The following is a 13,222-nucleotide window of genomic DNA, read 5'->3' as shown; positions in this document are numbered from 1 at the left end:
CGGGTCATGTGACAAGAACTAACGAATCAGCTTCTTCCTTTCACGAAAAACATTAAAAGCTTAGCCAAGATGGAGGAACAGCCAGTCATAGCTGTTACAGGGATAACTAATATATATATAGCAGAGCTATATATATATTAGTACTGTCAAACGATTAATTGCAATTAATCAGATCCAAAATAAAAGTTTTTGAAATTATTAATATATATTAAGATAATATTATAAATATATAAATATATATAATATAATAAAGATTAAGCAGCATTACTGTTTTGAACTATGATAATAATAATAAAAATGTTTTTTTCAGCATCAAATCTGTAGATTTGAAATAATGAAGATTCAACTGAATTCAGCTTTGACATCACAAGTATAAATTAAAATAAAAAAAGAGTTTCTATTTTTTGTTATTATTTAAGTTTATTTAAATTGTAATTCTATTTCACACCATTAAAAAATAAAATAATATAATATAATATAATATAATATAAAAGTAATATTTCTGGTAATATAGTAATTAAAAAATCTATTTATACCCATTAGAAAAGTTTCTGTTTTAAATTCTGTTTATCATTATCAAAATAATAATAATAATAATAATAATAATTTTTGTCATTATCGCACAGCCCTAATATGAACACAATAAGAATAATGTCTTTGCCTTTTACATTGTTGCTCTTTGTTTTTTTAGCATTTGTACTGTTCAGTTAAATTGGTGTTTTTGTGGTATTATAATTTTCTAATGGGAAAACAACCTTTGTTAAAGTTATCTAAAAGTAAGTTGAATGAATAACTGAATAACTTTTTTATTTCTGTGCCTGTACTTTTGCACAAAGTGCCACAGATTTCCACATAACTAGAATGTTCACCATTAATTTTACACAGCCTTTGCGCCTTGCTTGTTCTGTTATTACATATTTGAACTAATTTGATTATGCTTTCAGCTCCTAAATAACAGTAAAGTACTCTCTACTTTCTTTTACCATATTAAAATCCATTCCACAGTATCCTGCAGATTCTGAGTCTGGACTGATAATTAGTCGTTTTTACTGGAGTCCATTTTTAAAGTACTGTAATATTTGAATGTATGTGAGAGTCATTATCTCCCTGCTGTTCAATTTAATAATACAAAACAAGCAGAGTCTATATCATTTATACGTTCAGCCATACATTACATGCATTATAGTCTGGATCCTCATTTTCCTCTCTTTGTCCTTGTGTATGGTCTAGTATTCAGAGGGCTCTCCATTATCTGTAATGAAGTGATCCATGCTGTTCATTGCTCAGTCTAGAAACAAATGCGATTTCTCAGATGCAGCAGGTGCTCGAGTAGAGCTTCTTGAGGGAGCAATATTTGTTTACATAAATGCACTTGGAATATATGATTAGGTTATGAATAGAGAGACGGAGAGAGGTGCTGTTGGTGCGACTAGAGTTACTTTTTCTGCTTTCTTGGTTCTGTATTTGAGATTTTTAATTGGGTTTGTTTGTTTAAAGTCTATAATAGTAGCACCAAAGCAGCTAATCAGAAACGTTATAAAACTAAAAAAATAAGACGAAAAAGATTTGTCTGAAAGATTCAGACAAAATGTTCCTAGGAATAGCTGTCCACTTTACGAGATGGGTAGACATGGACTGTGATGTTCAGTTTGATGGTGTTAAGAGTTTTTTCTCACTTCGGATCTTGAGCTCAGATGCAGTGGAAATGATAAAATGGGCTTTCAAAATGCCATTAACATCAGACAGACAGCCGGTTTAAAAAGGTTCCTTTCACTGCCTGTATCAAATGAAGCTTAACAGACTGAATCGCAATCTTAGGACATGAGCAGCCTTTTTCAGGGATCAGATCATATCAAATCACGTGTCTGATTTCTTTCAGGTCATCACTAGGTTCACCTTTTCTTTCTAAACTCAATTCAGAACACACTATTGATATTTACAAAAGCTGTAGTAAAGGATATAATAGCGTCTCACCTTATTTCTGTTAGGAGAAACTTTTAGGCTAGCTGCCTACAAGAGCTGTGCAGTGTTTCATTTCATGTGTGATTGTTGTTTAAATGATATGCATTTTGACATTTTCAAGTATATTGCAAAAATCAAACAAAAATACATTTAGAGAGTACATGCATACACTACATGAATGATGAGTGTAAGACTAAGAGTTCATGTCTTTTATCCTTATATCATCTGATAAAGTTAAAGAATTTGTTCATTTCCAGAACAAAAATTTACAGATAACTTACTCAGCCCCATGTCATCCAAGATATTCATGTCTTTCTCTCTTCAGTCATAAAGTAATTGTGTTTTTTGAGGAAAGCATTCCAGGATTTTTCTCCATATAGTGGACTTCTATAGTGCCCGCGAGTTTAAACTTCCAAAATGCAGATTAAATGTAGCTGCAAAGGGCTCTAAATGATCCCAGCTGAGGAAGAAGGGTCCTATCTAGCGAAATGAATGGTCATTTAAAAAAAAAAATGTAAAAAAATTATTTACTTCTACTGATCTGTAAATTTTTGTTCTGGAAGTAAACTAATATTTTAATATAACACGAAGAGTGACATTTTTCTCCAAATATCAGCACAGTTGCAAATGTGATCAATTAAATCAATTAGCCGTTTGAATGAATTGGTTGAATGAATGATTCAGTGACTCAGTGATTGATTTTCTGCCTCCTACTGGCGATTTTAGGTTTATATTTAAATTATATATTTCCAGGTTTCCCCCAAATCATTTCAAATATCAATATTCAGCCTTTTTAACATCAAAACATTAATTATGCATTGTAATGGCAGGTTAAATGCATTCTTGTCCTGCATCTGAATGCCACAGGCTCACATCTGCATTACAAACACACATTTTGTTGATACTGATTTCATTTGAATAGTAACAGCCCTGTAGTGTCTTAATGAATTTATTGATTAAAATCGAAGAATTTGACACAAAAGATGATGCAAATATGTAATTAAGTTAGGAAAAATTGTATTTTGATAGTAAAAATCCTTATAAAAGGTAAATAATCAATTTAAACTTATTGGAAAAGTTCATTTCTTTTTTAAGTTCAGTCTGTTTATCATTATCAACAAAGTTTCAGAAAATATAATTTTTCAAGATTTTTTTTTTTTTTGCCGTTGTCACACAGCTCTAATATTTACACAATAAGATTAACATCTTTTAATGTCATTGCATTGTTGCTTTTTAGCATTTTGTGCTTTTTGCCCCATCAAACATAGAGTAAAATAGTAATATTGTGAAATATTATTACAGTCCTTCAGAAATCGTTTCAATAGGCTGATCTAGGGCTCAAGAAGCATGTCTTATTATTATAAATGTTGAACGCATATGTAGATCGGGATCGGTGCTTTCCTTTAAAAGGAAAAGAAACGTCAGTCCTCTGCATCGTCAGCAGCTCAGTTGTCGGAAGTAAATGACTACTGCTATTATTCATTATTACGTCCAACTATCATGGGAGCGGCCTCTGTCGGTGTGTCATCACACCGACAATAAGCTGAGAATGATCTGATTTTAAAAAGGGGATATTATATTTAAAGATCAAAAAATACCACTGGGTTGATTTTTATCATTGTAGGGTGGTTGTGTACACAACTGCCAACACACATTAATGTTCAAACAACATGTAAAAGTGAGTTTTGCATTTGATGACCCCTTTAATGCATCCTTGCAGCACAAAGTAATTAATTACTACTTCTGTGCTCTTCTGTATGTTAGGAAAAATTTGTTGTATTTATATTACTTGTGCAATTCTGTTTGACGCCACTATGAACTTCTTTTAGAATGCATAAATGAATCAGCATTATGTGATTTTCAATCTGGAAATCAATGCATATGCCGAAGGACTCCAGATGAAATGAACTCATCTTCGAGGGAACATTGGGATGCAGTGCTAATTAGGTTAAAGCTGACTGCTTTACAACACCCCTATAACTCATTGTGTAATTATGAAGTCGCTCAGCTCGGCTCTGTGCATTGGCTCGAGCGCCGTGTGAGTCTTGAGCTGTATTTGATGCCTTTTAAAAAAGCCCCACCACAGTTGTTAGACAGCAGGGCATTGTTGTATTGTTTTGTAGCTGTTTGCAGTGAAAATTGTGACAGCGTGTACAATATAACACCGTTTAGGACACAATAGCAAAAAGCCATTCCAGTCAAGACAATGCTGCACTTCTGTAGACGGAGGACACTGGTGATTTAAAAACATACAAGACAGGCTCCATTTTGAATATAATACCCATTATAGATCTTGAAGTATTCACAATGCAGCACTTTATGGCAAACAAAGAGCAGGCACAGACTCTAATTGTCGCATTATTTGCATTGAGACAGTGCGATAATAAGAGAGGCACAGAACGTATCATGTCAGTTAATATTCGTGCAGGCAAATCTGGACAGACGATTAGTGGTTAACTATTTATTCATGCATACTGGCCGCAAGATATGGCCCGGTGACTCAGCGTGTTACCAACCGAGGTATGACAGGAAGGACTGTTTTACCTGCAACAAACAGCGGAGTTTATTATGCCCTACAGTTAATGTAATATAACACCATACACAACATATTACAGATAAGGCAGAAGGTCTGCGAAAGGTTTGCATCAGGTGCCACAGAGTTAGATTGAGTTTTCCGAGCTGAAGTTTTCATTTGCGTAAAACAGAAAGGAAGCTGATAATGTATCGCAGGAGATTCAGCAATCAGAGAAAGGTTGTGACTTCTTATTTCCCGAAGCTCATGCATAAGATAGACAAAAATATGTTTAGAAGCTAAAGATTTGCAGAGTAAGATTTATTAATAGCATAGTTAGCATAGAAATAATGTTGAATTGAACAATAATAGATGACTTGATATCTATTGTATATAGATTTTTTTTCCCATTTTGACCTTATCAGACCTGCAACCCACCAATTGAGACCTACTGCTTAGGTCACAAAGGCTTTTCTCCCCTTATTTGCAACAGAACGTGTGTCATGACAGCAGCAACAACAAAATAAAGTCATTTTGATTGTCAAAATCTTAGCTGTCAGGGGAGAATGTCTCCGTCGTACGACAGGTCGGAATCCGGTAGACGTGCAATTGTCGTCCGAATTTTTTGGCAGAGAAAACTGTTGCGGGGGTGTGAAAATCGAGCGTGTTCCCGTCACTGTCAGTCACAGTGTGTCTTCTTCATCTCTGAATGGAGTGACACACAGAACATCTGTTTGCTTTTAAATTGCACTCGTCTACCGATCGCGCTGAACAGGGACAGCAGAGCTACTGCGTTTACTTCAAGTGTTCTTCATGTCACATAGGCTTCTGTGATTATTCAGTCTGACATAGAGGAAATGAAGTCAGAATGAGGCTAAGCAACGTGACTTCCTGTTTGTTTCTCTTTGTTTGTTAGCAATGTGTAAAAATACGTCTTACGTAAGAGGATGACTGTAGACATGGTGTTAAATATGAGTTTGGTGGAGAGAGAGAAGGAAATGGAGTGAATAGGAAAGAAAGTGAGCAAGGTTATTGAGAGGTGAGGATTTGAAGGGCCTGTAATGCGGTCATTGGATAAAAGACAGATAGATCTTTTTTGTAATTTCCCCATGGAGGATTATCATCTGGAAGAAGATTTCACTGTATATGTTTTTGCAGTGGTCTGAAGAATAGAGAATAGCATTATGTACAGTTGAAGTCAAAAGTTTACATACACCTTGCAGAATCTACAAAATGTTAATTATTTTATCAAAATAAGAAGGATCATACAAAATGCATGTTTTTTTTAAATTTAGTACTGACCTGAATAATGATATTTCACATAGAAGATGTTTACATATAGTCCATAAAAGAAAATAATAGTTAAATTTATAAAAATGATCCTGTTCAAAAGTTTACACACTCTTAATTCTTAATGCTGTGTTGTTACCTGAAAGATCCACAACTGTGTTTTTTTTTTTTTGGTTTAGTGGTGGCTGTTTATGAGTTCCTTGTTTGTTCTGAACAGTTTAACTGTCTGCTGTTCTTCAGAAAAATCTTTCAGGTCCCCACAAATTCTTTGTTTTTTCCAGCATTTTTGTGTATTTGACCCCTTTCTAACAATAACTGTATGATTTTGAGATCCATTTTCTCACACAAAGGACAACTGAAGGACTCATATGCAACTATTATAGAAGGTTCAAACACTCACTGATGCTCCAGAAGGAAAAAAAAAAAAAAAAAAAGATTAAGGGGTGTACATTTTTCTTATTTTGCCTAAAAATAATAGTTTTTTCATTTAGTACTGCCCTTCAGAAGCTACAAAAGATACTTACATGTTTCCCAGAAGACAAAATAAGTTGAATTTACCCTGATCTTTAAATTCAAAAAGTTTTCAGCCCGGCTTTTAATGCATGTCATTTTTATACAGGGTCATTTTTATAAATTCGACTATTATTTTCTCTTGTGGACTATATGTAAATGTCTTTTATGTGAAATGCTTTATTCAGGTCAGTGCTAAACAAACAAACAAACAAACAAAAAAAAACATGCAATTTGTATGATTCCTCTTATTTTGGTAAAATAATTAACATTTTGCAGATTCTGCAAGGTGTATGTAAACTTTTGACGCAACAGTATATAAACCTGCTAGGATGGCATATTCTCCCATATGTAAAAGAACTTCACACTTCATGTTTTAGTTGCAAGAATTTCAGGCCATTGGTACAAAAAATAAAATAAGATAAATAAAATATGCATGCAGTCTTAACTTTAGGATTAGTTGACTTCCAGAGTAAAAATGTTCTGATAATTTCCTGATTCCTATGTCATCTAAGATGTTAATGTCTTTCTTTCTTCAGTCTAAAAGAAATAAAAAATTTTGAGGAAAACATTCCAGGATTTTTCTCCATATAGTGGACTTCAATGGTGCCCAATGGGTTGAAGGTCCAAATTGCAGTTTCAATGTAGCTTCAAAAGCCAGCATTTGTGGTTAAAAAGTATATACATTTAAAAAATTTTTAGAAAATGACTGATCGTTCAGCTAGATAAAACCCTTATTCCTTTGCTGGGATCATGTAGGGCCTTTTAAAGCTGCATTGAAACTAAATTTTGGACCTTTGGCCACCATTGTAGTCTAAATGGAAAAAAAATACTGGAATGTTTTTCTCAAAAACCTAAATTTCTTTTTGGCTGAATAAAGACAAACAAACAAACTTACTGACATTTGACTTTATAAACCTTGATTGTTAGTATTTCTTCTTTTATTTTTAATGCAATATTAAAAAAATGTGCATATGGATGAACCACTTAATTTCTCCTGGGAAACTGATGCTAATAATTAAATGTGTCCCTTGTAGGTTTCAGAAGAAATCTCAACAGTGTTACAAACTGCGCTCAGATTTGCCAGATGGCAAGTCCTGTGATCAACAGTCTGAGAAAAGTAATTTGACAAAGCTTAACTTATTTTGAACTCGCAACAATTTAAGATCTGTATGCAGGAGGTGCCACAAAAGACTAAGCTCGGAGCAATAAATCCAGTCCTCTGAGAAATAAAGCTCCGAAATGTATGTTGACATTATTCTTAGTGTTGCATTCATGATAAATATAGTGAGACACACAGAAAAAAGCGTGAGACTGAGGTACCTGTAAACAGACAGGTTGCGGGGTCTCCGTCGAGGACACGTGTAACCGCATTAACATTATCAAAGCTCAGCCCACGTAGGGCCGTGAAAATGTTTCCGGATGCTGAAGTGATGTATTTTTTGATAAAGCGCCATGAGTGGAGATGTGTGCTCGAGACACATAGTTGGTGAAAGGTGGCGTCTTAGACTGGGTTTGATCTCAGCCATAAAAGTCAGTGTATTAAAGTCCAGACGCCTCTCAGTCATAAATCATTCATTGGCTGACTCGCTCTCTATCACACGCACTCACTTCACTATTGATGAAATTATGAAGAGACGGCCACCGTGGCTGTGAAGAAACGGCGGAAAGAAAAAGGACAGAAAATATCTTGAGAAAAATACTGGGAGCTTCAGAGGAAAAAATGTGTTAAGCTTCCAGCTTTGCAATAAATCTATATTGTGTGTGTGTGTGTTTACGTGTGTGCAGTAATGTGTTTGAGACAAAGAACTGTTTTGTGGTTGCTGAGGCCAAGAGTGTGTCTTCATTTCGAATGCCGGTCCTTTTGATCATGAACGATCTTCTTTCAGTCGTCCTAAACCCCCTGAATTCGTGATTTCTCCTGTGGCACATCATTTATATTCCATGGAAAATTTAGGGCCTTTATATTAGCGATCATTTTAGACACCAGACAGTCTGCATTTATTAGCATTGATGAGTGGAAACTGGTCAGTACTCCCTTTCTAATTAGCAACATTGATGATCCATATATGTATGCGAGTGTGTGTGTGTGTGTGTGTGTGTGTGTGTGTGTGTGTGTGTGTGTGTGTGTGTGTGTGTTTCATTACATGGTCAGTGCTGCGATGGAGTGTTAGTTATCCATCTTTCTTTCCTCCACACACTTGGATAATTAACACTGGCTTACAAAATGAATTAGCTGTCAGTCCCCTGAATCTAGCTGGAGCTTTTTTCCTTGTGATGTGACACTGAAAAATAGCATCATTGCTTTTGATCGTTCGACTAACGGTAAAAGAGATCTCATGCTCTGAGCTAACAATGAACTAACAAATATCTATATTTAGTGACAGATTTGTAACATATTAGGGATGAGATGTAGAATAGAATTAATTATGTTCAAAGATATTTAGAATAACAGCAATGGAATTTTTTACTGTTTGTGGCCTATGAAGTAAAATGACACTGGTGAAGATGTTAAGTACTAGTTGTATAAATTACATTAAATATTATATGAAAAGTTAGATTAAAATGTCATTTTTAAATTTGTTTAAATTAAATTAAATTATAAAATTAAATAAAAAATTGTATTAATTTTTTTTTTTTTTTTTTTGGAGTGCAAAAACATACAACAAACAACAAAAAACAATACCAACAACAAAAACAGCAATGATAATAAATGAAAATGAGCAAAAATGACAATCTGAATAATAGTAATGTTATAAGTAGTATTAGCATGTTTAGAAATAGTAGAAATAACCATAATTTGGAATAGTCGATGATGATAACGATGATTAAAAATTTAATTTAATTGAATTTAATAGTTAAAAATTTTATTTGGTGCTTTACAATACTTCAGTTAAGTCAAATTTGAACTAAATTATTATATAAAAAAATAAATTAAATTAATTTTGGTGGTTTACGATAGTTTGTTTAAATTTAAATAAAATTTAAACAAATTGTTTATATTAAATTAAAATTACATTAAAATGAAATAAAATATTATTAAATTAAATTGAATTCAATTTGGTGGTTCACAATACTTCTTGGTTAAAATTCAATCAAGTTCAAATTAAATTTCTTTTAAATTGAAAATTGCATTAAAGTAAAATTATATTAAAATAAATATTAAATGAAAAGTTCCATTTTTATTAGTTTAAATTAAATTATTAAATTACATTAAAATTGTATTAAAAATGTTATTCAATTAAATTAATTTAGGTGCTTTACAATTCTTCATGTTTAAAATTAAATCAAATTCAAACTAAATTATTATTATAAATTAAAAATTACATAAATTAAATTCAATTGGGTCCTTTACCATACTTCATGTTTAAAATTAACCTAAAAGTTTGTTTGAATAAATAAAAAATTACATTAAAATAAAATAAAATAAAATAAAATAAAACACAAAATTAAATTAAATTTGGTGCTTTATGATACTTCATGTTTAAAATTAAATACATTTCAAACTTAAGTTTTATATTAGATTAAAAAAATTACATTAAAAATAATATTAAATTAAATTAAATTAAATATTAAATGGAAAGTTGCAATAAAATTAATTTCTTATTTGTTTACATTAAATTAAATTATTAAATGCCATTAAAATTTGTTTAAAAATTTTAATTAAATGTGGTGCTTTACGGTACTTCATGTTAAAAATTAAATAAAATTCAAACTAAATTATTTTATTAAATCAAAAATTACGTAAATTAAATTAAATGAAATTAAATTTGGTGCTTTACGATACTTCATGTTTAAAATTAAATCAAATTCAAACTAAATGATTATATTAAATTAAAAATTATATTAAAATAAAAAAATACATTCAATTAAATTAGGTGCTTTATGAAACTTCATGTTTAAAATTAAATAAAATTTAAACTAAATTTTTATATTATAATAAATAAAAAATGTGTTTTACGATACTTCATGATTAAATAAATTTCAAACTAAATTATTATATTAAATTAAAATGACATTAAAATAAAGCAACATTAAATTAAACAAAATGTTTTGCTTTACGATACTTCATGTTTAAAATTAAATAAATTTCAAACTAAATTATTATATTAAATTAAAAATGACATTAAAATAAAATAATATTAAAATAAATTAAATAGGAAATGAAAAGTTACATTTTTATTTGTTTAAATTAAATTAAATTAACATTAGGTGATACTTCATGTTAAAAATTATTTCAAAATGAAATTAAATTTGGTGCTTTATGATATTTCATGTTTAAAATTAAATCAAATTTAAACTAAATTATTATATTAGATTAAAATTACATGAATTAATTAAAAATAAATTCAATGAAATTTGGTGCTTTACGATACTTCATGTTTAAAGTTAACACATTTTTTAATATTAAATTAACATTAATTAATATTAAAATAAATTATATTAAATATTAAATGAAAAGTTAGATTTTTATTAGTTTCAATTAAATTAAGTAATAAAATTACATAAAAAATCTTATTGAAAATTAAATTTAAATTGAATTAAAAACTTGGTGCTTTACAAGACTTCATGTTTAAAATTAAATCAAATTCAGAAGTGTGTTTTTACATTAGATTAAAAATTGCATTAAAATAAAATAATATCAAAATAAATTAAATAAAATATTTAAATGAAAAGTTACATTAAAATCACATTTTAATTTGTTTAAATTAAATCAATAAATTATATTTAAAATTGTATTAAAATTTTAATACAATTAAATATAATTAAATAAAAATGTAATGCTTTACGATACTTCATTTTTTTAAAAATTAAGTCAAATTCTAAATTTCTAATTCCAAGAATTTCTAAATTTAAAATTTCGATATTAAATTTAAAAATTACATTAAAATAAAATAACATTTAAAAAAAAAAATTAAATTGGTGCTTTATGGGTCCGTGGTCCGTGTACCTACGTATAATTGGTTTTCTCGTTTTTGTTTTCAAAACAAACAAACGAATAAATGATTGGTTTATGCAATATTTACATTTTCTCGGGAACACAAAAACGATTTTCATTCATATTTTCAATTTTGTTTTCATTACACGTCGTTCAAATGCAGATATTAAAAAGTCAACAAAACCAAATCGAAAAATTAAAGTTTTTTTGAACAAAGCGCGTTTTAGTACACCGGAAGCTCTCTGCTGCCACTTTCACTTGAGACGGGCGTAAACATACGGAGCCCGCAGCGTCACCTGCAGGAGAAAAATAATCAATCCGTGGCGAAGGTTTTGCAAATTGTCCCCTGAGTTTATAAACCGTATTCACGAATTCTTAAACTGTTCCCTCGGTTTAATAAATCGTGCCCACGGAATAACAAACCGTACCCACGAATTTCCAATCTGTGCGCTCAGATTTTGTAAACCGTGCCTTCGGATTTTGAATCCCTACCCACAAATTCATAAACAGTGCGCACACTTTCGCAATCAGTTCCCAAGGGTTTGGGATTTGCTTATTTAATAATAACATTAGCCTAACAGTGAAGCATGCATCTAACTCTGGGTGAAAAGCTTATAATAAAATCGCCAAAATTAGTCTACGTGTTCAGAATGAATAGTATAACACATTTCTAAAGCTGTAAAAGGTTATTTAAAAATAAAGCATTCATTATAATAAACAGTTTACTGTCTTAAGTGCACCCATTTATTTAGTCTATAATAATTATAATAATTACAAATCCAGGCCCTAGCCCTAGATGCTGGCCCGAGTTTATCAGAATTCAGTAATGGGCCCCAATCCGACCCAAACCCGACGTCTTTTTCCCCTCTTCTCACGAAACTGCATATTGTTTCAGCTATTAAAATAGTCTAGTTTTGTATGTAACGCAAAGTGATTATATTTCGTTTCGTTTTTATTAAGTTAATTTAGAAAAAACGTTTGGAGCATTTTTTCGTTCGTTAAATATAAGTTTTTGATTTTTAAAGTAACGACCAAGCGGCAAGCGGCAGAGAATGAGTTGATCATATTGTGTTTGATCAATTTTGCCTTCTCAGATAATCACGACTTGCCTAAAATAAATATAGATCTAGGCCTAAAAGAGTTAAAGTATAAAACAATGTTAATTTCAACGTTAAAATAATATAAATGTGCGCTATTAGGCACAAATGCAATCGTTTGTACGGAGAGCCTCTTTGCAGGACATGGAGGCGCCAGCACAATCACTTGCATTTTTGCAGTGGAAACAATTTAAAATATTCCGTTTTTTTTGCTCATAAAGGTACGAGTAATACATTATTCGAAACTGTAAAGGGTCTACTTTTATTTGTGTGCACTCACAATATCAACAAAACGTTGCAAACGGTGCTTGAAACGTTGAAAACAAACATGACCCCTCATGTCATCTCAATAGGAGTTATTCTCAGCAAAACTCAGCGAATACATAATTCACAGACAAGATACATGTATTTATAGAAAGCTTTAAATTATTACTTAACGAAATAGAACAAATCAAAAACAAAAACTATTTCATTATGTAGTCTGTAAAGATTAATTTCTCTCTAAAAGCGTCCAAAGAGGAAATGGCGATTGGCAACTTCATCCTTGCGACACTGACTCAGAAAACACAAGCGTTTTAGCCTTTATTTTACAATAATTACCAATAGGATAAAACACAGGCGGTGAATATAAACACTTTTATATTAGTTTATTGTTGAAATTAACATTGTTTTATACTTGAACCCTTTTAGGCCTATAGATTTTATTGTAGGCAAGTCGTGATGATTTGAGAAGGCAAAACTGATCAAACACAGGCTATGATCAACTCACTCTGTCGCTGGCTGCTTGGTTGTTACTTAAAAAAAAACTTATATTGAACGAACAATAAAATGCTCTAAACATTTTTCTAAATTAATTTAATAAAAAAACTAAATGAAGCAACCACTTTCCTGAACTATTTTAATAGCTGAAAC

General features: G+C 30.9%; 1 protein-coding gene across 1 annotated transcript in view; it reads left to right on the top strand.

Annotated features, from left to right (window-relative positions):
- The window catches only part of cfap58 (cilia and flagella associated protein 58), a 133,787-nt gene that overhangs the window by 85,679 nt on the left and 34,886 nt on the right, over window positions 1–13,222 (top strand). The window lies entirely within an intron of this gene.

Source organism: Garra rufa, chromosome 6 (genome assembly GCF_049309525.1).
Source record: "Garra rufa chromosome 6, GarRuf1.0, whole genome shotgun sequence".
Taxonomy (NCBI): domain Eukaryota; kingdom Metazoa; phylum Chordata; class Actinopteri; order Cypriniformes; family Cyprinidae; genus Garra; species Garra rufa.
This window is presented reverse-complemented; position numbering and strand designations above follow the sequence as displayed.